The sequence below is a fragment of the Stegodyphus dumicola genome, chromosome 1, assembly GCF_044657685.1.
Source record: "Stegodyphus dumicola isolate Sdum_Otavi_A_Nest chromosome 1, ASM4465768v1".
NCBI classification, from domain to species: domain Eukaryota; kingdom Metazoa; phylum Arthropoda; class Arachnida; order Araneae; family Eresidae; genus Stegodyphus; species Stegodyphus dumicola.
In genome coordinates, this window is record NC_140768.1 from 6,621,102 (window position 1) to 6,645,752 (window position 24,651).

Below are 24,651 nucleotides of genomic sequence, written 5' to 3' on the forward strand. Positions count from 1 at the left end.
TTGCTAGGCAATTTCCTATCGGCTAGGTGTACTCTATCTTTCCTGAAGGTCTGACACCGAATTGCTGAAATACCCTGTGTAACTAGAGATAATTAATTTACAGTGTGATATAAATTTTATTCAATTCACTCTAAGATGCAGATTTTATTAACTTTTGTTCGCACTTGTCAACACATAATGTTTCAGCTATGAAGTCTTGGTCCAAGAGTACTCGCTCTGTTTGTAAATGCATTTATATATCAACAATATTTTATCACAAATAAAAATTAATAAGAAACGTACCTGATGGACCGACGAGCATCTGCAATCCATAATGAAGATAATTCCTGCAATTCTCTCCAAGGCTACGAACTTTATCCGAATCGAAATGACATCGAGTGTTACGCTGTGTTATGAAACAAGGATGTTTATAACTGTATTTACATACAAATATATGCATTTTTATTTGTAAATAAAAAATTAATAATCTAGAGAAAGAGGCTTTGTTTCCTTCGTTTATTATCAACATCTCGCCCAGCTGTTAAATTTTCTCTAACAACTTAGAAAGTTTTCGTAGTTTACGTATTTTTAGTTTCAGTTGAAGTATGTTATTAAATTATAAAGTATATCTCCCGCTTTCCTAGCGTTCCTTCGTAGTGTAGTGGTTCTGCACGCTGGGCCGGTATCCAGAGCGGTACAGGTCAGTTCGACGCCAACGTTTCGACGCGGGGTCAGTTCGACGCCATACTTTTCGTATTTTTATTTATTTTTAGAACAAGTTTGCATCATCATTGAAATAAATTTGGTGTCATCATCATTCGATGTTTCACACCCCACATTATGGGAATTCATAGATGGTCTCAGGCGTGTTCAAAAATCAATTGATCAATGTTATGAACAATTTGTACGTGGAGATGAACCGCCGCACAAGCGGAATAGGTATCTGCGAGCTGATATGAGAATTAAAGTAATAGTTGAAGATTTTGAAAATCGAGAAATAATGGAATACCTGAAAGGTGTGGCGCATAATTTTGCAATGGATTAGTAAAATAACAGTTCTGTAATGTAATCTTATTTATCTCTAATCTTATTTATGTGTAATCTTATTTATCTGTAATTATATTTGTCTGAAATATAATATAACTACTTTGTAACCATATGTTTATTTACTATTTGTGTATTTTGCTTTTTTGATGTTGTTTTGTGAAATAAATAAATAAAAAAAAACATCCCTCATGTCCTGGGGCCTTGACGTTGGCGACGGAGTTTTTCACTAATCTGGGACACAAACAAAAATTTAGAACACTTTCACACATATATTTATTTCAAATATGCATGCAAACAATCGCTAATTCAATAAATAAAAATCAGTCATATTACTTATTTATATTCTTCATATTTATTCTAAAAATAAATAAAAATACGAAAAACAATATGGCGTCGAACTGCCCCTGCGTCGAAACGTACGGCGTCGAACTACCCCGGCGTCGAAATGACCTGCTTCTATCCAGAGGTCCGTAGTTCGATTCCCGGCGAAGGCGTTCTTAGTTTTTCATCTCTCCTACTTCTAAAAAGAAATACCTAATGTCTCTAAAAAATGAGTTACACTATTTCAATTAAAAAGTATTTATATTTGTGTATGTTTTCATTAATATTTGGTAAGTGGAATTAAAAAATTTTTTAAAATATTTGGTGGTTAGTATAGCCAAAGACTAATCGGCCAAGTTAAAGGAAACTCCATCCCGGAATTGAACTGTGACAGAGCCATATCGACTATCCTAACCAGACTTAGGACAAAAGGGATGAGGATTTCTGCAGACGGACAGAGTAGTTACATCACCATTTGTCCTCATCGCCCAGATGACATCCCCCTGTCTCGCCATCACATCTTCAGCTGCCCTGCAATCCAGGCCAGGCTGTTTTTAACATCGGCATTGTAGTAGACCTACTTTATACTGATAGAGCTGCCGAGGTTGCAATCCTTATGGGGCCACAGGGAGTTGTTGCGTCTGGATAGGGGAGGGTGTGGGACATATGCCTCTGTTAGACTCCAGGCGTCCTGCCGAGGTTGCAAAAGCTGTCCTTGATAGCTTCGGAGCTATATAATTGCAGTTTGTCATAGACACGACATCATCATCAAATCTGAGTGCAAAATCGCTAAGTTCTCGTACTTAGGTTTCACAAAGAAATTGACACTTTTCTACGAATTTCTTATTACTGGCGAATTTTATTGTCACTTTCTCTTTCTATGTGTCGCAGTTACGTTAAGCGTAATTTTTTAATTAATTTGTAAATTCAGTTATATTAAATACAAATTTATGCACGTATTTTAAAATGAGCGCGTCTGTCTGTGTGTTTGTGACATCATCTAATCCGGAACGGCAGGAAATTGAGTTTCGAGAGAGGTACCCCTGGATTCCAAAAATTCCTGGGAAGCCCTTTCGACCATTTATATCTTAGTACTACTTTAATAAGCCAAGATATTAATAAAAAAACTTTAATTTCTGCAGTCATTTTTCCGAGTGTCAATAGTCTCGCACGCTGGAGATAAAAATCTGCTTCATTTTAAAAAGTGTTGCCACGGCTCGCTTTGAAATCGTGCAGTTTATTAATCAAAAATTTGTAACTTTAACAAAATATGAAATAAAAATAGCAACATTAAAAGTATTATTATTATACAGGGTCATATTATGACATTAAAGGAAGCACGCGATTGCATGTGACATCACTCTATGTCGAAGATTTTTCGTTAATGTCAGCAGTTTAAATAAATATCTTCTGTTGGCAACTTTTTTTGTTTCAGATTAAGAAATTTGACACGGTATGCTATTGCCTGTTTAATTCTTTATTAATTTGGAGAAAAAGGTATTATATTACATTAAAGATAAATCATAGCATCATAGGTATTAGCCTGAAGTGTCAAATGTTTTCCATTCCTGGTTTGGCAACGAAACATTATTTACAATGAATGAAATGAGAAAGAAAGAATGAACTGATTGAAGATTGATTGAAAGAATGAACTGATTTTATTCAATGTGAAACTTTTTAAGTATTTTCTTTTCGGATGTACATAGAATGTATAAATTTTGTCTTGGGCGCAGTCCATTAACGTGGAAGGCTAACCTGCTAGATAAAAATAAAAACTGCATTCACATAATGCTAAAAGTAAACACTTTTATCTATACATTACCACAAGTAAATAATGACATACAAAACGTAAGACTTTGAACGTAAGAACTTAAGACATACAAAATGTTAGAATCTATTTTATTTTAGCTACAACTAATTTTTAGTACAATTCATGTTAATTTTCAGTTGTATAACAACAATGTGCCTTTGTAATTAAAATATGCATGTTTTTTACCTTCCGTATGTTATTACACTGGTTATCATAAATTAAGGAATCACAGAAAAAAAAAATCACAGAAATACCGATAACTCCCTCAAAAGTAAGCCAAACCGTGTAAAATTTGAATATGTTGCCAAGTAAGAGTAGCTGAGTAAAACTGCGATATGCAAATTAGTGGCACTGCACTCGGAATACGTCAACTGCGAGGAGCATAAAAGTCCATGTTTGAGAGCAAGCCTACATATTTCACTGTGATAGTGACATCAGAAATCTGAAATAACCAATTCGTTACAATGACGTCCAGGCATCATTTGCCTGCAGAACTACGATGGAGAGCCATTGGAAGACTAGAGGCAGGACAAAGTGAAACAGAGGTGGCCAGATGGCTAAATGTGAGTCCTTCTGTGGTTCTCTTTGAGGTAGACTTTGGAGGCAATTTCAAATCTCAGATCCGGTATCTAGGAGGTTAAGCCAAGGGCGGCCAACTGCTACGACGAGCGCCGATGGCTCATATTTGATATTATGTGCACGCAGGAATAGAACCGCTACTCCAATTCTTCTTAGATCCTTCCTTGCTGTAGCCACCTGAAGGTTATTGTCAACGTCAGCTGTGCGTAGAAGGCTTCACGAAGGTGGTCTATATGCGAGGCGACCAGACATTTGCGTGCCTTTCACGTCACGCCATAGGAGGGAGCGTTTGCAGTGGGCACGACAACATGTCCACTGGATGCTTAATCAATGGAGGGCTGTTCTCATTACGTATGAGTCCAGGTTTAGTCTAGAAAGCGATAGTAAGCGTTATTTGATATGGAGAGAACCTGGAACTCGCTATCATCCGACAAACATTCGTGAAAGAGATGCATTCGGAAGAGGCAGTGTCTGTGTTTGGGGTGGCATCTCTTTGGGTAGACGCACAGACCTCCATGTCTTTCCAAGGGAAACCGTGAATGCTCAGGTTTATAGAGATGACATCCTTGATGTTTATGTGTTCCATATGCCGGAGCAATAGGTGATGCTTTCCTGTTAGAGCACGACAACGCAAAACCACACAGGGCTCGCATTGTAGATGATTATCTTCAACAGGAAACAATTATGCGCATAGAGTGGCCAGCTCGATCCCCTGACTTGAATCCTATCGAGCACGTTTGGGATGCTTTAGGGAGACGTCTAGCTGCTCTCAATCCGCCCCCTTAGACCCTTGCCGCGCTTGCGACTGCTTTGCAAGAGCAATGGCTCTCGCTTCCTACGGAACTGATAGACCGCATAATTGAAAGCATCACGCATCGCTGTATGTGCTGTATTGCTTTCAGAGGCGATCATATTCCATATCTAAGGTAATTTTTCTATAGTAAACTGACACCTTCGATTTGTTCATTTTATTCATGTGCTAATTTCTATACTACCATATTTGTCTGGTAATTTCTTTTTATGCTATTTGATATTTTACTATGTGTTGTATATTGTGGGTAAGTTTCATTAAAGTCTACATGTAACGTTTTCAGTAATCGTGATTTTTGTCATTTTTCCTTATTTTATGATAAACGGTGTAGTTTACAAAATGATTTTGCGATCACAAATGAAAATTTTCGAATTTAGCAGCATGTCGTTTTAATTTGTGATCAAAATAAAACTTTAAGAAATATAATTTCGTAACCATTTAAAGCTCACATCTAAAATTTTCATGTTTTTAGGATTAATCTGTACCTTCCTTAAGTATATCAGAGAAATCTATGTTGCACGTTTAGGCCTTAGATTTATTCTGAATGAAGTTTTCACCTTTCCGGAAATAGGGTGAATCACCATCTGGGTTTCTGAAGGTAAATTTGAACTTCGCAGTCAACAAGAGATCAAGAAGTAAAATCTAATTTCCGTCTCCTTTCCGAATTGAGAGGAAGTGATAGTTAAAGGAAGAAGGGAACTCTTTTCTTTTTAAAGGAAATTACTGATCTTTTAAAAAATTGAACAGAGATGCTTACAGTTTCCTGACAAGAATCCAAATAACAAATAAGATAACCAAAAGTGACTGAAACATATTGTTAGAAAACAAAGATTTATTCTTCAACCAATAGAGAAAGGTTTCACCTTTGCTGGTCGTAATGTAACTCAAAAAGAAGAAACGGAATTCAAGTAAATCTAATGAAGAATTAAAAATATTTCCCTTACATTCCATTTAAATAATTCTGAATTTGTTATTATGATATTTGTAAGGTTTACTTATTTTTCTAATAGTTATTTTTAGTTTGGAACAAGCCTTTTTTATTCATTCTAAATTTCCACCTACGTTTGCTTGCTAGAATGAGTTTTCAGGATTACAGTTTATGTAAATGAGGTACAAACGAGTATTTAAGGTGAAGTCTGGGTCACTTAAGTAGGATAGCGTGTTCTGCCTTTCGGCCACTAGTCTAAATTTAGTGTTCTACGGCCGTACTGTTAATTCTAGTTTTCGCCGATGATCTTAAAGAAGGGCTAACTCTGTTAGTTAATTGGAGCCCATCAGTGGCCGAGCGGTAAAGTCGCTGAACACTGGTAGTTCGGTACGAGATTCGAATACCGCGAAACGGGCTGGCTGCATGGGCGTTTTCGTGGTTTTCCCCATGTGTGACATGTATACGATCCAGTTTCGCTTAGAAAGTCCTCCACGAAGGCATCCCTACCCTTAGGCAGATAGCCCTCGAGGCTTTGCCATAATCACGCACGCTGTTAGTTAATTCTGTGTAGCTTCGGTTGCTTGTTTCTAGTTAGTTTTATACTTCCTGTCTTGAGTTAAAACTCAAGTGGAGGCTTATTGTAACCCCGAGAAGGGGCTCATTTTTACTTCCTTGTACGAAGTAAAAAGGAAAGGTTGTAATCGCGAAAAGTTTCAGGCAGCATATTTCCACGAAAATATCCATTCTGACAACTTTCGAATGCAATTTAACAATGTTTCTGCGTGATATCTGTACGTAAGGATAGATAAGACTCTTTTCCTCCAAAAAAAAAATTATAAAACTACTTTAAAATGAATTCTGAAAGTAATTTTTCGTTGCGTCTGTACGTACGTACGTATCTCGCATAACTCAAAAACGAGCAGCCTCAGAACGTTGAAATTTTGTATATAGGACTACTATAACATGTAGATGTGCACCTCGTATTTTGGTTGCGATCGGCCGCGCCAAACGTATATAAATATATTTATATATATATATATACACTTTGTTACCCGGCTCAGTGATCACAGTTACTTTTACTCTTATATGTTTGTAAATTGTACATTTTTTGCTTTAAAAACGATTGAATTATTTTGTTCTTATCTTCCGGTTAAGGTTTTTATGCCTTTAGTAAATCTGTATGCAATATTTTTAGAATTATCAACAATTTTAAAGTTGTTTAAGTGCCGCTAAGCCTAATAATTTTTTTGATGGCGGCCATTAGTTGTTTACATTTGAAACAACAGACTAGTGGATTTGTTGCCAATCTAGAGAAACTTAGCTTCGCAAAAAAAAAAAAGATAACGCCTTCATTTATTACTGCGAATATTAAATCATGTTCAATCCATTCTGGATTTTATTCGAGGAAATAAGTGTTTCAGGTTTGCTTCGTAATTTTTAATACCGATATTTTGAGTTTTTATGTATTTTTGCCTTGTCGGGAAGTGAGAACTGAATTAATTGAATGAGAAATACTGAATCGTCTGTGAATAACTGTTCCTTTTTTGTTTCGTTTGCTTAATTTCTTTTATACATGGTTTTAGATTTATTGTAGTATTTGAACAGAAAATGTGGCAACGATTAGATAATTCATCAAATGATATAAATTTATATGCATTCTGAGTTATAATATGAACGAAATATAATACTGTTAAGTGAACCTATCGCCAGAGTGTCGCTATGGTAAACAAATAGAGTGCATTTTAAAGAATGCATTTATTCTATTGTGGTTTATGCGCTGTCGGCGAAATAGCCATAATTCAATCCAATAAGTTTAAACGAAATGCAAGAAAAAATGCGTATAATTTAATATTCCGTACAAGGAAGTCGTGGTGTACACATTAAATTTTTTCGAGTTGGAATAAAGGGTAAATTTAACCCTTCTTTGGACTTGTTAGTTGGCAAATAGTCACTACACAGTGCTTCGATATACTAGCTCTCAAATAACTCTATTTAGCTGGAATACTACACATATACTCTAAAAGGATTTTTAAAAAAGAATACCAAATTTGAAGTAACGTTTCAATAAAAAGATTTGAAATCTAAAAAGGGGGGGGGACTGTAATGTAAATTAAAATCAGCCAAAGAATTATTTACCGTATTAGCGCCAGATGTACAATTAGCGTTTCGTCTTTCTACTAAAATGCACTGCTTTATTAGCGGCAAGTTAACTAGAAACTGGCATTTCAATGGTCGCTCAAATTCCGATGAATGAACTGAGATTTTCCTGGTTTTCCCCGACACAGTAAGGCAAAATATCAACCTAGTGTCCTATTATGAAATTAATAAGCACCTAGTTATAACATTATTTTATGGATCTAGAATTTATGTAAGTATATGAAGTAAGTACCAAATGTTTATGTCACCAATGACTATTATGTACCAAATATAAGCGTACATACGCTTTTGTCTACATGTAATTGTGTCTGTATGTCCTTGTTGATATGTAATTGTACCCATGTATCTACTAGTGTTATCACATATCTTGGCACTGTATAGTTAATATACATCTATTACGCACTGAATAATCATGTACCTAATGTGCCTGTACTCAAAATGTCTGTACATATGTATATGAATTTAGGTTCTGTATATATGATAATGTAACTATGCATCTGCACATTTTATCCTGTAACACGACACCGTATCGCAAAGATCAAACTAGAGCTCCACTCTAAAATTAATTGCAAAAATTATCTGTTCAGCATTGTATTAAGTACCTATCGTTAATGTATGTTAAAGTAGCACTTACCTAACGCTTGGGTAACCACTCATTACTGTGTACCTAATACACGTGTTTTAATATCTTTGTACATTGGTTAATGTACTTAGGAAACAACACAAATAATTCAATAGCAAGACACTGTACCACACAGTACTAATCTAGGGTCTAACTTCTAATTCAGTGTATAAGGTATTTCTCCCACTTCCCTAGCGTGCCTTCGTGGTGTAACGGTAGCACGCTGGGCCGGTACTCCAGAGGTCCGTGGTTCGATTCCCGGCGAAGGCGTTTTTAATTTTTCATCTCGTCTGCCTCCATAAAACACAATGACAAGTGGCGCCCGAACTAAAAGGGTTGTGGATGATGTTTCTCCGCACCCAGGATTTGGTAACTAGGTCCCCTAAAACCCTGGCCACCCTTTAAAAAGGGGAGTATATAAAGTATTTCTCCCACTTCCCCAGCGTTCCTTCGTGGTGTAGTGGTCAGCACGCTGGGCAGGTATTCCAGAGGTCCTTGGTTCGATTCCCGGCGAAGGCGGTTGCATATTTTTCATCTTTTCTGCTTCCAATTAACCTAATGACTCTACAACTGTACTAATTACTTATTCCAGCATAACACTGCGCACCTAATATTTCAGTATATGTATATGTCTTGTGTATCTAGTGATAATGCTTGAAAGGATCATAGTGTACTCAACATATGAGTACACACGTTATGTAATATGTTACCGTATCCATGCTTTTGCATACACCTTGTAGCATGGCAATGTCTAACATTAATTAGCTTTAACGCCACTGTATTAAGTACCAAATTTGTATATGTGTTTATGTATTAGTATATTAGCATAATGAATACGTATGGTTATCTAGATGAAGGTGGACGTGGCGCTATACCGATTAACCGTATTGGTAGAGGGGTGGTGCCCACGTCCTTCGTCGCATGTGTAAGAGAATTACGAATAAGTTTTTTTTTTTTTCTTTTTTTTTTTTTTTCCAGAAAATCCTCCGAAGAGGCGTTCTTTAACATAGCCAGATAGCCATAGAGTTGCTTTGCATTAAGAAGTTAGTATACCTAACCTGCATTCCTTAACTATGCATAATTTACATGCAAGATTCATCATTTGCTATACACACATTAACAGAAACTATATTTGCATAGTTTTATCTCAGTTTATGGTATTTAGATTATTTAATTGCCTTTCTTATAGATAAAGAATATGAAGCTCATACGCATGAAATCATCTTACAAACTACCAGTAAAGGAAACATTGTAATCGAGAAAAACTTCAGGTATCACACAATAATGAAAATATCCATTTTGATCGCTTTTAAATCCATTTGAGTGGCGTGATATCTCTGTGTAGGGTATTTCGTATATGGGACATGCTATATAACATGCATTTGTGCACTACCATTTTTGGTTTCAGTCGGCCGCACCAATCATATACATATACCCACTCAATAGCTCAGCTGAGTGAGTTCATTTTTTCATTCTTATAAGTTGGGCAGTTTTGCATTAATATGATTCAGTTATGTTGTTCTTATGTTCTTTTGGTTTCTTAGGTTCTTTTGCTGTAATAATTATGTTAATTTTATTAACAGTTAAATTTTGAGTTAAACTTCCTTTCCTATCGATTCTTACTTCAACTTACCACTTCCGGCCAGAACGTAGTTTTAGAAGCACGTCTTAATGCTAATGAGGAAGAGCGGTATATAACCGCGAAGTTCTACAGTCTTAGAGAGAGATACCAGATATTCTGACTTCACGCGTCCACCATTTTAGGTTACTCTCTCGCAAGCTATTATTACGCTAGGCCGTACTTTAGGCCCTTAATAGCTTCGCAGTTAAGAACCGCTAAGAGGCCAACTCTGTTAGAATCTTGATAGCTTCGGCTATATCTCTTTAATTAAGATTAGTTTAGTTTAATTCTTAATCTTTTAAGTTCAAGCCCAAGTGTCGGCTTTATTGTACAACTCCAAGACGGAGTTTTTTTAAACCTTAATTAGAATAATAAAGGGTCATTTCAACCTTCTTACTTGTTGTTTCCTGTACACGAACTCAAGCGATTATTCGCTTACTAGTTCTTAAGCTTCTTCACTTTCAGCTGTAACTTAGTATTACACATTGGGGAATCCTACAATGCCTTTAATTAGTTTGCATGCAATAGTTGCCTTTTTTTGTTGCATTTCAAATAACTTGCGGCTTCGTTAGGCTTAGCAGCACTAACGAAGCCGCAATTTGTTTACATTTGAAACTCTTAGGACAAAAGTGAATTACGTCTGTTTCTGCATATTTAGTGTCTTTTTGACGAGTGGCATCCGACGTAAACTTTCAGTTCTGTGCACGGAAAAATCTGCCTTCTTACCCGCTGTCCGAATTGCTTGTTTTTGCGTAGAAACTAATTTTAATTGAAGAAACTGCTTTTTAGACTGTTTTAACTGTACATGTCACTATCTTTTTCTGGATTTTACAATTTTTAATGAATATGTTTCGAATTTTTGTGTATTTTTGTATTGCCCCGACGTGAGAACCGAATTGATTGAATTGAGAAACATATCTCCAATCAAATTCGAATAAGTTTAAATGAAATGCATCAAAAATTGTGTATACTTTAATACGGCGTACAAGGAAGACATTTGGTGTTCACATCAGAATTTTTTTAATATTCTGTATTTTAAAAATTTTAATGAAGATATTTTGAGGTTTTATATATTTTTGCCTTACTGCGATGTGAGAGCTGAATTAATTGAATGGAAAAATGTATCTCTAATGAAATAAATTTAAATGAAATGCAACGAAAAATGTGTATAATTTAACAAGCCGTAATCGTACTTTAATTAATTCGTAATTTAACAGGAAATCGAGTGGTGTCCTCATCAGATTTCCTTTCTTATAAAAAAACTCTGAAAATTAAAGTTTACTTTCTTAGCAGCACGCGAAGTCAGGGGATCATATTTTAACCAACAAAGTATTTTGTGTGAAGTCTTTTCATCTAAATGACCTGAAATCATAAACATACAACACAGTCACAGTTATTTGATACAGTCACAATTTACAGCCTCAGAGATGTTATTAGTTGTCTGTTTTAGAAATTTTTCTGTTTTACTTAATTTCAGTATTAATCCTATGTTTAGTCCTCTGAATGGCATAACTGGCTACATAGGGTACATTGAATTCTTAAACAAACTCCAAAACTCCTTTTCTATCTACAAGTAGATACGGAGTGCATGATTTAGGTGTTTCATTTTTCCAAACATGTGACTATGCTTACGTCCTGAGCCTCAGTGATGTAAAAGATATATGTGCCAAATTTCAAGAAGACTGAATAATATTTAGAGATGGCACACTTGATCACTTTTATCTCAAACTAGTGAAATTTCTAATATTGAAGCGCTTTTGTACTAAAACTGGCTTTCATGTATTTGTCAAAAATTTACATCGCTTACGAAATTAGGTGATCAATATAAGTTATATGGCAAAGAAAATCGAAGAGTCACTCCTCGAAAATTCTCTTCACTTGGTGTTGCATTGAGATAGTAAACTATTGCCCTCAATTTCTCATGGGGATTGCCAAAGCTTTGGAAGACAAAGTAGCAGTTCTAGTGACTGCCGAAGATTTTGAGCATTTGCTTGGGGAGGCACTGGTGAGCAGATAGCTGAAGTGGTTCATCGGAAAATTCCTCCATCTGAGCTAGGTGATAATATCATCAGCATTTCTTTTGATATTACAGGATCTAGCACAGGACTGATCCAAGGGACTGATCCAAGGTACCAGAACCGAAAGGGAATTCGAAACAACATTTTTGTGTTTGGTTTGTAGACACATCAGGATTTTTCGGAAGCCAGATAGATGAAAAAGTAGCAACCGCCTTCACCGAGAACCGAACCACGGACCTCTGGAATACCGGCCCAGCGTGCACAACCACGAAGGACGCTAAGAAAGTGGGAGAAATACCTTATATACTCCCCTTTTTAAAGGGCAACTATGGTTTTAGGGGACCTAGTAGCCAAATCCTGGGTGCGGAGAATCATCATCCACAACCCTTTTAGTTCGGGCGCCACTTGTAGAGACATTAGGTATTTCTTGGAAGCCAGAGAGATGAAAACGTAGCAGCCGCCTTCGCCGGGAATCGAACCACGGACCTCTGGAATACCGGCCCAGCGTGCAGAACCACTACACCACGAAAGACGCTAGGAAAGTGGGAGAAATACCTTATAGGTTTTCTGACGTCACACCAATAAAAACGACTTAAATTTCAGGATTCCGAGCGCTCTGCATCAAGCAAGGTGGACGGAAAAAGCAATACATACACTTAAAATTGGCCTCTTTATTAAACAGTTAAATACAATTACCCCGAGAATTGAAAGGAATGAAACAGGCTGCACATTTTATCAACCTCATATATTTTAGTTTTCACGCTGACAACTGCAAGTCGATGGTCTCCAAAGAATGATTTGGAAATACTGCAGCTCCTGAGTGTTTGCTCAGATGCAGACGTCAAAAAAGTACTCTCACAGCAGCTAAGAAAACTTTCGGTATCTTTTCGGAAACAAATGTAGGATTGGCGTTTTTGAATGACCGTACAGCTCAGGCTGATAAGGGAAATATGACTAAAAATTTAAAACCAAAACTGAAAAGTAGAAGAAAATGAAATGATTAGAGGGTAAAATCTAGTTTTGAAGGTAAAGACCTCAGCCATTTCGTTACGAATAAAACATACGTGAATTGTTTGGGATCCACGACGTGAGAGAATGCTGCAGGGATTTTCTAAGAACATATAAGAACGTTCTTAAGGTGGTCAATGATACCGCAGAAAGAGGAACTGATGTGATAAAAAAGTTTAACGAATTAATCAGGGACGAACAACTAAAGCTATTCTCTTTGAGGACAGTCGAGCATCACCGAAAAGTTTTCGCCAAGCTAACAAAAGAAGGTATTGCATCGTTCAAAATTTGTGAATATATGTCTTGCCTATCATACTACCTATTAACCTTAGTGTCTAGTTTTAATATTATTTTAAGTCTGTGATTTCTAATTTTCCCAATGAAAGTAACTGGAATAGAAAAGTTTTACGTTTTTGTCTTTTTTTCACAAAACTAATCAAAGTGTGCAACCTCTAAATATTATCCAATCTTCTTGAAATTTGGCAAACATATCTTTTACATCACTGAGATTTGGGAAGCAAGCAAAGTCTACAAAATTTTTAATTTTATTTTCTGCTTTGCAAAATGAAACGCCTAAGGCATGATTTACAACTTTAGACGAAAGAATAAAAATAATTTAAGATTAATTTTGTAATTTTCCTCTTGATTTTAGTTATGAGGCACTTTCTCCCTCCGCCTGGCACTAACGGTAGCGCATGGGACGCGTATTCGAAAGGTCCAGGTTCGAGTCTCGCCGAGAGCAATGCACATTTTTTTCACGTTTCTATGCTTCTAAAAATTCAAAAAGACTCTACAGTGGCGGGCCCGAACTAAAAAATGGGGGACGGTAATTCGTCACTACCAGAATTTGGCTATTGGGTTCCCTGATTCCCAGTTGCCTTTTAAAAGGGAGAGTATGTTATAAGGTATTTCTGCCGCTTTTCTAGCGTGCCTTCGTGGTGCAAAATGAAACGCCTGAGTTCTGCGCACTGGGCCGGTATTCGAGAGGTCCGTGGTTCGATTCCCGGCGAAGGCGGTTATTAATTTTTCATCTTGCCTGCTTCCAAAAAAATCCTAATGTCTCTACAGTGGCGCACGAACTAAAAGGGTGTTGGATGAGGTTTCTCCACACCCAGGATTTGGCGATTGGGTTCCCTGAAAACCCCAGTCGCGCTTTAAAAAGGGGAGTATATAAGGTATTTCTCCCGCTTTCCTAGCGTGCCTTCGTGGTGTAGTGGTTCTGCGCGCTGGGCCAGTATTCCAGAGGTCCGTGGTTAGATTTCCGGCGAAGGCGATTGTTAATTTTTCATCTTGCCTGCTTAAAAAGAAAAAAAAAAAAAATCCTAATCTCTCTACAATGTAAGATAGTTTCTCTCTTCTTCCAGCATGCTTTCGTGGTGTAACGTTGGCACATTCGGTGCGAATTCGAGAGGTCCAGGTTCACCTCCAGCAAGGGCATTGCTCATTTTTTATGTCCCCTTCTTCAAAATAACCTAACTAAACTAAATAACCTATAGAAATATAGAAAATAAACCATATAGAAAATAAACCATCCTTCTGCTTCCCAAAGCAGATTGTTGACTGAAAGTCTAAGGAAAGATAACTAGATTACAAAGTGTTGGTGAAGATATTCTCTGAAAGCGAAACCTTGGAAGGTTGGAGTTTATTATAAAAGTTTATAGATGATAGATTTGCTCAAGTCTTTCAACAAACTTTATTTAATTATGAAATTCTCCCATCTGATTTACGCAAGAAAACTATTGAGAAGTGAAATATTGATGCGGAAATTCACTGTAAGCAAAAAAGATACATAAGATATCCGGTAAATGAGTTCCGTTGGCATTGAGTTCAAATGAGTGGAATTCTAGCTTGAGGAGTTATCACCAATCCCCCCTTCGCCCAGCCGTATTGTACGAGTTTCCCTCAGGGTCCTGGAAGCGCCAGGCTCGTGTTATTGTTACCCGACAATGCTTCTGCCATAGTAAAATACTAAGTCAGAGTGTACAGCCCAGGAGGGTGAGTGAGTGAGTGAGTGAGTGCACCGCTATGATGGCTTCCGACCACGGACATGAACCAAACAGAATTATATACCATCACGGCGGGGAAGACTCCACAGTAACAAGGTTGAATATTATAAACTAATAACAGGTTTTACATATTGTTAACTGCAAGGCACTAAGCGTTATTCTGGTTATCTGCTTTAAGTTCTGAACTTTTGAAACATTATAATATTATCCACGGTTGTTTCTGCTTAGGCAGTGTCCTGAGATTTTCTCTATTTTATCAAGGGCTATTCTGTTTTTGAGTGTGTTAGTCGTCCACATTGCCCAGGCACAGTGCGCTGGTTTCTTCAAGTGCCAGGTTCTTGTATGTACACAATGGAAGTAATAATGGTCCGTGTCGCCTTCCTCTCCGCATTCGCAGAAAGGAGTATCCCTAAGTCTGAATCTGTTTAGGTATACTGGGAATGGTCCACGACCTGTCAAGAACTGTGTTAGGCTAGCACAGTGGGTCTTTATTTCCATGTTAACTTTTGGCAGTAAGCGAAATGTCCTTCGTCCTACTTCTGCCTCTGTCCATCTACTTTGCCAATTTTGTAGCAGACTTGTCAAAGTTGTTCGCTTAATATGAGACCAACGAAGTTTAGTTGGTCTTTCTAATATATCCGTGCAGTTGGCTGCCTGCTTGGCCAGTAGGTCAGCTGCTTCATTGCCTTGAATCCCTGTGTGAGCGGGAACCCATTTTAAAGTGGGTCTTTGCGAAATAGGCATTGTCAGAAGCTGTTTCTGAATTCTGTATACCAATGGACTCCGGCTGTTTTGACTTGCGATAGCCGCCAGACTTGATGCCGAATCACTGAGTATGGAGAATTGCTCCTGTTGACATGTGTTTGCATATCTAATTGCAGCACTGATAGCTAGAAGCTCTGCTTGGTATACCGAGTTGTTCGAGCCTAATTTCCTTTTCCACTCGAATGTTACAACTCCATTTCCTAGTCTACAAAAGGCGCTGCCTGTGCCGTTCTCAATTTTGGAGCCATCTGTGAAAAGGTTATTACTGTACCTCTGAATTGGTTGGTCGTTTATACTGATACCGTCAGAGAGATTAAAAGCTGCTGGATGAAAGTTATTGCAGTTGTTTTGCTCCTCGTAGTCCGAGTGGTGATAACTATGACCCCAGAGTGTTGAAGTTTGACCCAGCCTGGTAACCCTTACGATAGCTGCCTCCCTTTCTACTATCAAATCTAGGGGAGGAATTCCTGTTAGTTGTTGTAGGGCTAGTGTTGACGTGGTACGGTAGGCCCTGCATACTTGAAGTAGCTGCTGTCTCTGAATAGAGAGCAGGGATCTTTTCATATGAGAGGTAAGTTCGCCACCCCAGATTGCTGCTCCATAAGTTATTACTCTTTCTGTAATGGTTCTATGCCAAATTTTTAGTAGCTTAGATGAGATACCCCATTTATGTGAAGTCATGCGTCTCATGTTGTTGCTTAGGATGCTAATTCGAGTCTTAAGATTCCTGACATGTGGCATCCAAGAAAATCTGTTGTCGAGTGTTAGCCCAAGATATTTCAATTGGGGGAAACATTTTACCGGTATCCCATGGAGTTTAATGCTTGGGTTGCGTCTTAGCTGCCTGCTACGTCCTATGAGCAAAGCTTTAGTTTTCTCTGCCGAAATCTGAAGCTTATGTGCTCTGGCCCATTGGAAGAACAGATCAAGACAGTATTGAGATCTCATTTCGAGGTTACTCCTTCCTGCCACAACTAGCATAAAATCGTCCGCATAGGCTATGATTCGAGCGTATTCTACGCTCTCAAACTGACGAAATGCCGAGTTTGCCACTATATTCCACAGTGTTGGTCCAAGGCATGACCCCTGTGGGCATCCTCTAAAGACATTTTTGACATAAATGCCGCTGTCTGATGTTACTTGTACACTTCGATCTTGAAGGTATGAGCGAAGGATGGTAATAATGGCTGTTGGGCAGGCCATGTTGTACAGCAAATTTATTACGTCTGGCCATCAAAGGGAGTCAAAGGCTCCCTTGATGTCAATGGCTATTGCCAGTGAGTGCAAATTGTTATCTTGTTCTGTTTGATAGTGGCCATTAAGTCTTTTATGGCATGTTCAGTAGAATTGCCCATTCGGAATCCATATTGGTTGGGATGCAGGGCGTTGTTCCTTTGCAGGAAGAAGTCCAATCTGTAAAAACTTACTCTTTCCAATACCTTACCGAGCGCTGGCAGTAGACAGACTGGCCTGTAAGATGTAGGCTCTGCCGGAGTTTTGCCTGATTTTAGGAATAACGCCACTTCTGCCAACTTCATATTTTTAGGAAAGTACTGATGTTTCCAGCAAGCTGAAATGACCGCAAGGAATAGTTTTGGGATTCCCGGTGTATCTCTCTAATGATGATATTATCAATTCCATCCGGACCTGGAGCTTTTTTGGGTGCCAGAGTACGTATGATGTTATCCACTTCCATTTGCGTAGGAGGGAGTTCGTCTCTTCTGGTAACTTGGCGAAATTTCATACTGTAGGTTTTTCTCGCTTCCTCTTGCTCCTCTAAGAAATCCTCTTCATCATCATCAGGAAAAACTGCATTTATGATCTCACTGATTACTTCGATGTTGGATGAGGCAGTGCTATTCACCATAGGCGAAAGGGTCGTAGGACGAAACACCTTGTTACATGTTATCTTTTGAGTAGGTCCAAAGGCTTTAGCGACATTACTACAGAAAAGATGTAAAGAGCTATGTGTATGTATTGTACATATATACATGTATAAATGAAAGGGTGAAACAAATTTTGTTGCATGCGCGCAAAGTGCTGCGTTCGAAATTAGGGAAAACTAAAATTCCTACACAAATAGTAACTAATTAATGAACTTGGGGTGGATCGACAAGAAATGAAAGGAAAATAGAGCTATAGTTTAATTTAGAGATCAAACAAGAACAAAAAAAAAACAGCATTATATTTGCAAGATTTTACAGGACTAGTTTCGATGGTTTTACCGAACCATCAAACTCAGCTGCCAAAGTGCAAATGAACGAGAAAAAAGGAATACCACTTTTATGAATTTTGGGGAGAGTTTGGCAGCTGAGGATGATGGTTCTGTAAAATTATCGAAACTAGTCCTGTGAAAACTTGCAAATATAACGCTGATTTTTTTTTATTTTGTTTGACATCTAAAGTAATATTTGTTCGACGTGTTATTAGAGCTGTAGTAGTTATGAACTTGGGATGGATTAACGAGAAATAAATGGAAAATAAAACTGTGTTAGCATTAATTCCCATTTGTGAATGTTATAAGAGAAGGACCTGAATTACTTCTAACGAAGTAATTTTCCTAACTTTATATAAACTGAAATAGTAGATCTTGAAGCAATATTCTCTATTACCAAGGTCAATAATTATATATTAATTTTCTTTTATAACTTTTTTTGGGAGGGTAAAGCTTATACTGACTGTGAATTGATAATTTTTCTAAATCAGACGTTCATTAATTGGTTTTGGTTTCGTTTGGTTTATTTAATTATGGCAAAGCACACTAGGGCTATCTGCCTGAGGGATGCCTTCGTGGAGGACTTTCTAAGGGAAACTGGCTCGTATACACGTTACACATGGAGGAAACCACGAAACCGATCATGCAGCCAGCCCGTTCGCGGGATTCGAACCTCGGACCGAACTACCAGTGTTCAGCGGCTTTACCGCTCGGCCACTGGTGAGCGTCTATTCATTAATTTGAGAAGAATTTGCACTGTCGGTAATATGCGATACTACTGTTGCTCTGTCAGTATGGCAAATTAGATTTAATAAACCCTAAAGTCTTCACGAAATTTTTTTATAATTTCTAAGAAAACGATCAATAATTATAAATTAATTTTTTTTTATAAACAGCGTATCGTATGTATGTTGAAATGTAATGGTAATACACACACTAGCCAATGAATTAGAAACTTTTAAGATTTTCATTTGAATGCGTGCTAGGGATGCTTATAAGAATTTCATTTGAATGCAACTTTTTTTTTTTTTTTTTTTTTTTGATTTGGGTTGCACGAGGTTAGAATGCTGGTATAAGCAAGGTGTAAAAGAGTGCTTAAAAGAGTGCTTTTCAAGATGAATGAAGTAAAATGGGAAAATCGGCAGATCTTTCACCATTTGATAAAATGGCGTATTGTTGGTGCCCGTTTAGCAGAAGCGTCGATTTCGAACACAGCAAGTCTCACGGCAAATCTCACACAAAAATCTCAAAGCGAATCTCACACAGCAAATCTCTAAAGCAGCCACATCAAAAATTTTCAAAAGTTGGAATCAGAACCCACAGTCCTTCTCTAAAAGATGCAACTGCGGTTCGCGCACAGTTTTCCAAGAGAGTGATCGGCGTTATCTCCGACGGATTGCACGGTAGAACAGGCACTCTACTGTGCTTCAGCTGGCACAGATCGTCAACCAAAGTTTTTCCCAAGAGATTTCATGCGCAGAGAATGGCAGAGGATAGGAATGCATAGTCGGGTGCCTGCAAGAAAGCTATTCATTTCTGCCCGACATGCAGGAATTCGTTTGCAGTGGTGTCGGGAAAGAAGACACTGGACATCTCAGGATTAGAAACGGGTAATATGGTCGACTGAATCACGCGACACCTTATTTTGCATTTCGTCGAATTTGACGAGAACCCCACGAAGCCATGAATCTATCCTGCACTGTGCAAGGATCTGGTGGGTGTACCATGATATGGGGCATGTTTTGCTGGCATGGAAGTGGTGCCGTGGTGTTTCTCGAGGGTAAACAAACAGCCATGAGATCCCTAGACATACTGGCAGATCAAGTGAATCCTGCAATGTTGCATTTTTACCCTGATGGTGATGGATACTTCACGGATGACAAGGCAACTACGCAACGTGCCAAGAAGTGTTCAAAATTGTTTCGCTGAACATCACTCTGACTTCCAGCACATTCCCTGGCCACCGCATAGCCCGAATCTTAGCCCCATAAAAAATGCGTCGGATATGGTGGAAAGACGCATTCGACACCACTCTCCTCTTCCATCTAATTTATAAGGTTTAAAAAGTTGCATGGCCAATGCATGGTATTCTCTGGCCGTAAATGCACTCCAGAAGCCTGTAGACTCGATGCCCAAACGAATCAGAGCAGTTATCCGTGTAAAAAAGTGGTCCAATAAAATATTATTCTTGGGTTTCTAATTCATTGGCTTGTGTAATAAGCTTCCTCAGAGTACATTCTTTGGATGAAGTTTAAACTACTACTACTTTCTTCATTTCGGATTACAGTATAATATGAAACAGATAAACGAGTAGCTTTCTTTTATGATGATTTAATGCTTTTAACTAATTTGGAAAACAATTTTGTCCTTTTTGTAGAACGGAAGGAAAAAAAACAAAGCTTATAGAAAAATCATCCATTATTCAAAAGAGATAAATTTCTATTAAAATAGACAAAAAAAAAAAAAAAAAAACATATATGGAAATAATTAATCATATACAAATAAATACAAAATAAATTTATTTTTAACTATTTAATTGAAAAAGGAAAATAATAATTTATTTTATCATTGGATAACGAATAGTTAAGAAGGAGTTTGATAATATTTTTTCATCAGGACTTTAAATTACTTTTATAAGTGCAATGCTATAAAATTAAATAAACTTTATTTTCACGTATAAACTCAACTACTAAAAAAAAATCTTGTCGAAACGGATGACAGGATTTCATTGTTATGAAATAATAAAAATCTCATGTGGACACCACATAGCTTCGTTTACGTTGACAAAACTTATGCATTAAATTATACAAAAAGTATGTATAATTCAATATAAGTACAATATACAAAAAGTATGTATAATAAGTTGCTGTTTTTCATTTAAAGCTATTTCCTCGAATTTCATTACAGATATATTTTCCAATCAATTAATTCAGTTCTCTATTTGCGGCAAGACGAAAATGCATAAAAAAAACTTCATTAAAAATTGTAAAATACAGAAAAACATAAAACATCAAATGCAGTTAAAAAACAATACAGTTTCTATGCAAAAACAAGCAATTAGGCCAGCAGGCGGGAAGACAGATTTTTCGGTGCACAAAACTGAAAGTTTACTTTTGGTCCCACTCGGCAAAAAGACATTGAAGTTGGCGCAGAAACTGATTTAATTCACTATTCTGCTAAGAGTTTTAAATGTAAACAAATGGCGGCTTCGTTAGGCTTAGTAACATTTAACAGCTTTAAAAATGTTGACAATTCTACAACTATTGCATGCACATTAACTAAAGGCATAAAAACTTAACCGGAACATAATTCAGTCACTTTTAAATGAAACAATTCAACATAATTTAATGACTTTTAAAGCAAAAAATGCACAATTTACCAGGTTATAGGAATAAAAAACTGAGCTCACAGAGCAGGCTAACAGAGTGGGTATGTATATATATATACTTTTGGTGTGGCCGATTGCAACCAAAAAGGGATTAGCACAACTACATGTTATAGCAGTCCCATATACAAAATTTCAACATTTTAGACTAATCCTTTTTGAGTTATGCAAGATACATACCTACGTACGTACAAAGAGACGTCGAGAAAAAGTCTCTTCTGAATCCATTTCAATTCCATTTTTCAAACTCTTTTGGGATAGAGAGTATTTTACTCTACCCGTATGTACAGAAGGTAATAAAGGATATGTTCCTTGAAATATGATACCCGAAATTTTTCGCGATTACAATGTTTCCTTTACTTCGCGCAAGGAAGCAAAAATATTTTTAAAAATGAGTTTTTTTTATCAGATAATATAAAAGCATAGTAAGTATTATTGTACGAAGATGCAGAATTCAAGAATTGTAGACAGTAAATTCATATCATATAATAAAGCAAAACCCATTAATGAAAAATAACGTAAACATAAGAAATATTTTATATACAAGAAAACTTAATTCTAGTATTTATATAATTTAAACTGCAGATTTCGGGTTTCTCCTACTATCACCCATTATATCTAAGAATTGCAAATATTTATGAGCATGCAACGAATGCAGTTTAGACTTTTATTATTTAAAAAAATGAGTTTTTTATCAGGTAATATAAAAGCATAGTAAGCATTATTGTATTAAGATGCAGAATTCAAGAATTGCAGACAATAAATTCATATCATATAATAAAGCGAAACCCATTAATAAAAAATCATTTTCTCCTGACTTTTTTTTTCTGAAAAATACTGCTAATATTTAAAGTCATTACTAGCGCTTGAGTCATACAAAATATTAAGTACAAAATCATTTTCCGGCCATTTAAGATAAATTCAGTAGCGAATTTCTATTTTACGTTTATCCTAGGATCTTCAAAAGGAGTATTCATGGCTAACCATAGCTATAAAGAGCATTAAATAAACGTCTCAATTTCTAAGGAAAGCTATTAACATTGAGAGAACTGTGCATTCCCTTTACAATTAATAATATTTTCTTTATTATGTTTTAATTTTTTGTTGCATTAGAACAAAGTTTACAAACTTCGAAATAGTCTCAATTAGGTAAACGTTTGATGAAACTTTGCAGCTATTTGTTTCTTTTATAAGGAGATATGTTTATATATAGTAATAAATTTTTCTCTTCGTGCAAACACGTGAATTGATTTACGTTATTAATGGAAAATAAAATAGTTCATGGTCAAGAAAACTTCTAAACGTTATAACAAAAGCTCCTAAATTACGGTGAAGACTAGAAGGCAAGTCCGCCAGATGAGCAGCCTGCGACCAAAAAAATTTATAATTTCTATGTACACCAGAGAAAAAATGAAATCAGTCCATGCTTTCTGAATAACAACGAATTCGTAAATAAATTTTTCTGTTGCCGAATCAGGAAACAATAGATTTGACACTTCAGGTATGGGTATGACGTCCTGATTTAAATATAATGTAATAAAACAATATTTCCTCAATAAATGAAAGTTAACATGGCAATAATATATCGTGTCAATTATTCTGACCTGAAACAAAAACATTACCAACAGCAGCTATTTATTTAAAATGCTGACATTAACAAAACATTTTCGACAAACAATGTTTTGTTAATGTCAGCATTTTAAATACACTGCTCGACATTGAAAATGCAATACCAAGAAGGAGTGGTCAGAAAGTGATGAAATTTGGAAAAAAGACAGAGACAGCAAGCAGCAATCAGTGATCTTTATTTCAAAATGATAGTCAGAATACAGAGCGACGACGGCGTCGGCTCAGTAGGATACTCAGCATGCCTAGGCGTTGTACGGACTGTATTGCATCGTCTGGGAGACATACAATGTATTAACAATCATACCAACCATATAATATTGTTTTTTTTTTTTTTTTTTTTTTTTTTTTTTTTTGTAAATAGGTTTTTTTTTTTTTGTTATTTGCTCCAGGGAGAAAAAATCGCTATTTTTTTTAAGGACCACCGCGGACAGCGATGCAGGAAGAAACACGTCCAGGCGTAGGGTCAATAAGAGTGCGGATGGTGTCCTGAGGGATGGCTGTCCATTATCTTTCAACCATTTGCCACAGTTCGTCTTCTGAACGAGACAGAAGCAGAGTCTGCAAACGGCGTCCAATCACATCCCACACATGTTCGATCAATTGACCATCATGGTAGAGGGATGGTGCCCACGCCCTCCGTCACTTATCACTTATCACACATGTTCCATTGGTGACAGGTCAGGAGAGCACGGTGGCCAGGGAAGCATCTGTATACTTTGCAGAGCATGTTGGCAGATGCGAGCACTGCGTGGTCGGGCGTTATTCTGCTGAAAAATTGCATTAGGCAGCCCTTGAAGGTAGGGGATTGCCACCGGCTGCAGTACATTATCCAAGTATCGTTGGGTCGTCATAGTGCCTTGAATACAAATTAGAGGTGACGTGGAATCGTAAGGATCGCGCCCCAAACCATTATGCCACGTTGTCGAGCGGTGGGGCGTTCCACATTTATTGCCGGATTAGATCTGTCTCCAAGTCGACGCCACACACGTATGCGGCGACTGTCACTAGATAAACAGAAGCGTGACTCATCTGAGAACACGACATTTCGTCATTCTGTCATCCACATCGCCCCAGTCCGGCACCATTCTAAACGTTGGCGTCTATGCTATGGGGTCAATGGCAGTCTTCTTAACAGACGCCGTGAGTGCAGGCCACGTTTAACCAATCGACGGGAAATGATTCTGGTTGACACGGGAACAAGAGTATCTTGCACATGCTGGAGAATCGCGGGACCGCCACAGCTTGTCGGCGGATGCGTCGATCCACGCGTGCTGACGTCACTCTGGCTGCACCTGCACCCCTCCTTCTTCTCATATTTTCTTGTTCCAACCATGTTCGCCATAGCCGATGCAGCGTGCTCGCGTCCATGTGGGTATCAGCTGCGATTTGACGTAAGAACCAACCCGCCCTTTTCAGTCCGATCACCATACCCCTCGCAAAATCGTCTATCTGTGTGCCTTCGTTGACGGCGGCCTGGCATTCTCTTCTATTACACGTATCCTCCGGGACAAAAACCAACTTTCTTCGATAATTCGTCTGGCAGAAATAACGACACGAATATATTATATATGTTTTAACATTAGCATGCATTAACAAAATTTATATATTTATGTGTTAGAAAAAATCCTTCAACCAAAATTTTTATATAATAAGTTATGATAATGTACAATTATTGTACAGAATTTATCTGTAAACCAGCCACAATATAGCCATGTAAAAATTCAAGGATTAAAAAGTTCTAAAAGCTTTC

The 24,651-nt window shown here is 37.2% G+C and overlaps 1 long non-coding RNA gene across 1 annotated transcript in view; it reads right to left on the reverse strand.

Annotated features, from left to right (window-relative positions):
* Window positions 1-282: 282 nt before the first annotated feature.
* LOC146999038 (uncharacterized) overlaps window positions 283-24,651 on the reverse strand; it is a 610,841-nt gene continuing 586,472 nt past the window's right edge. The window contains exon 3 of the long non-coding RNA XR_015040080.1: window positions 283-385. This is a non-coding gene — a long non-coding RNA (uncharacterized LOC146999038). The remainder of the gene's footprint in view (window positions 386-24,651) is intronic.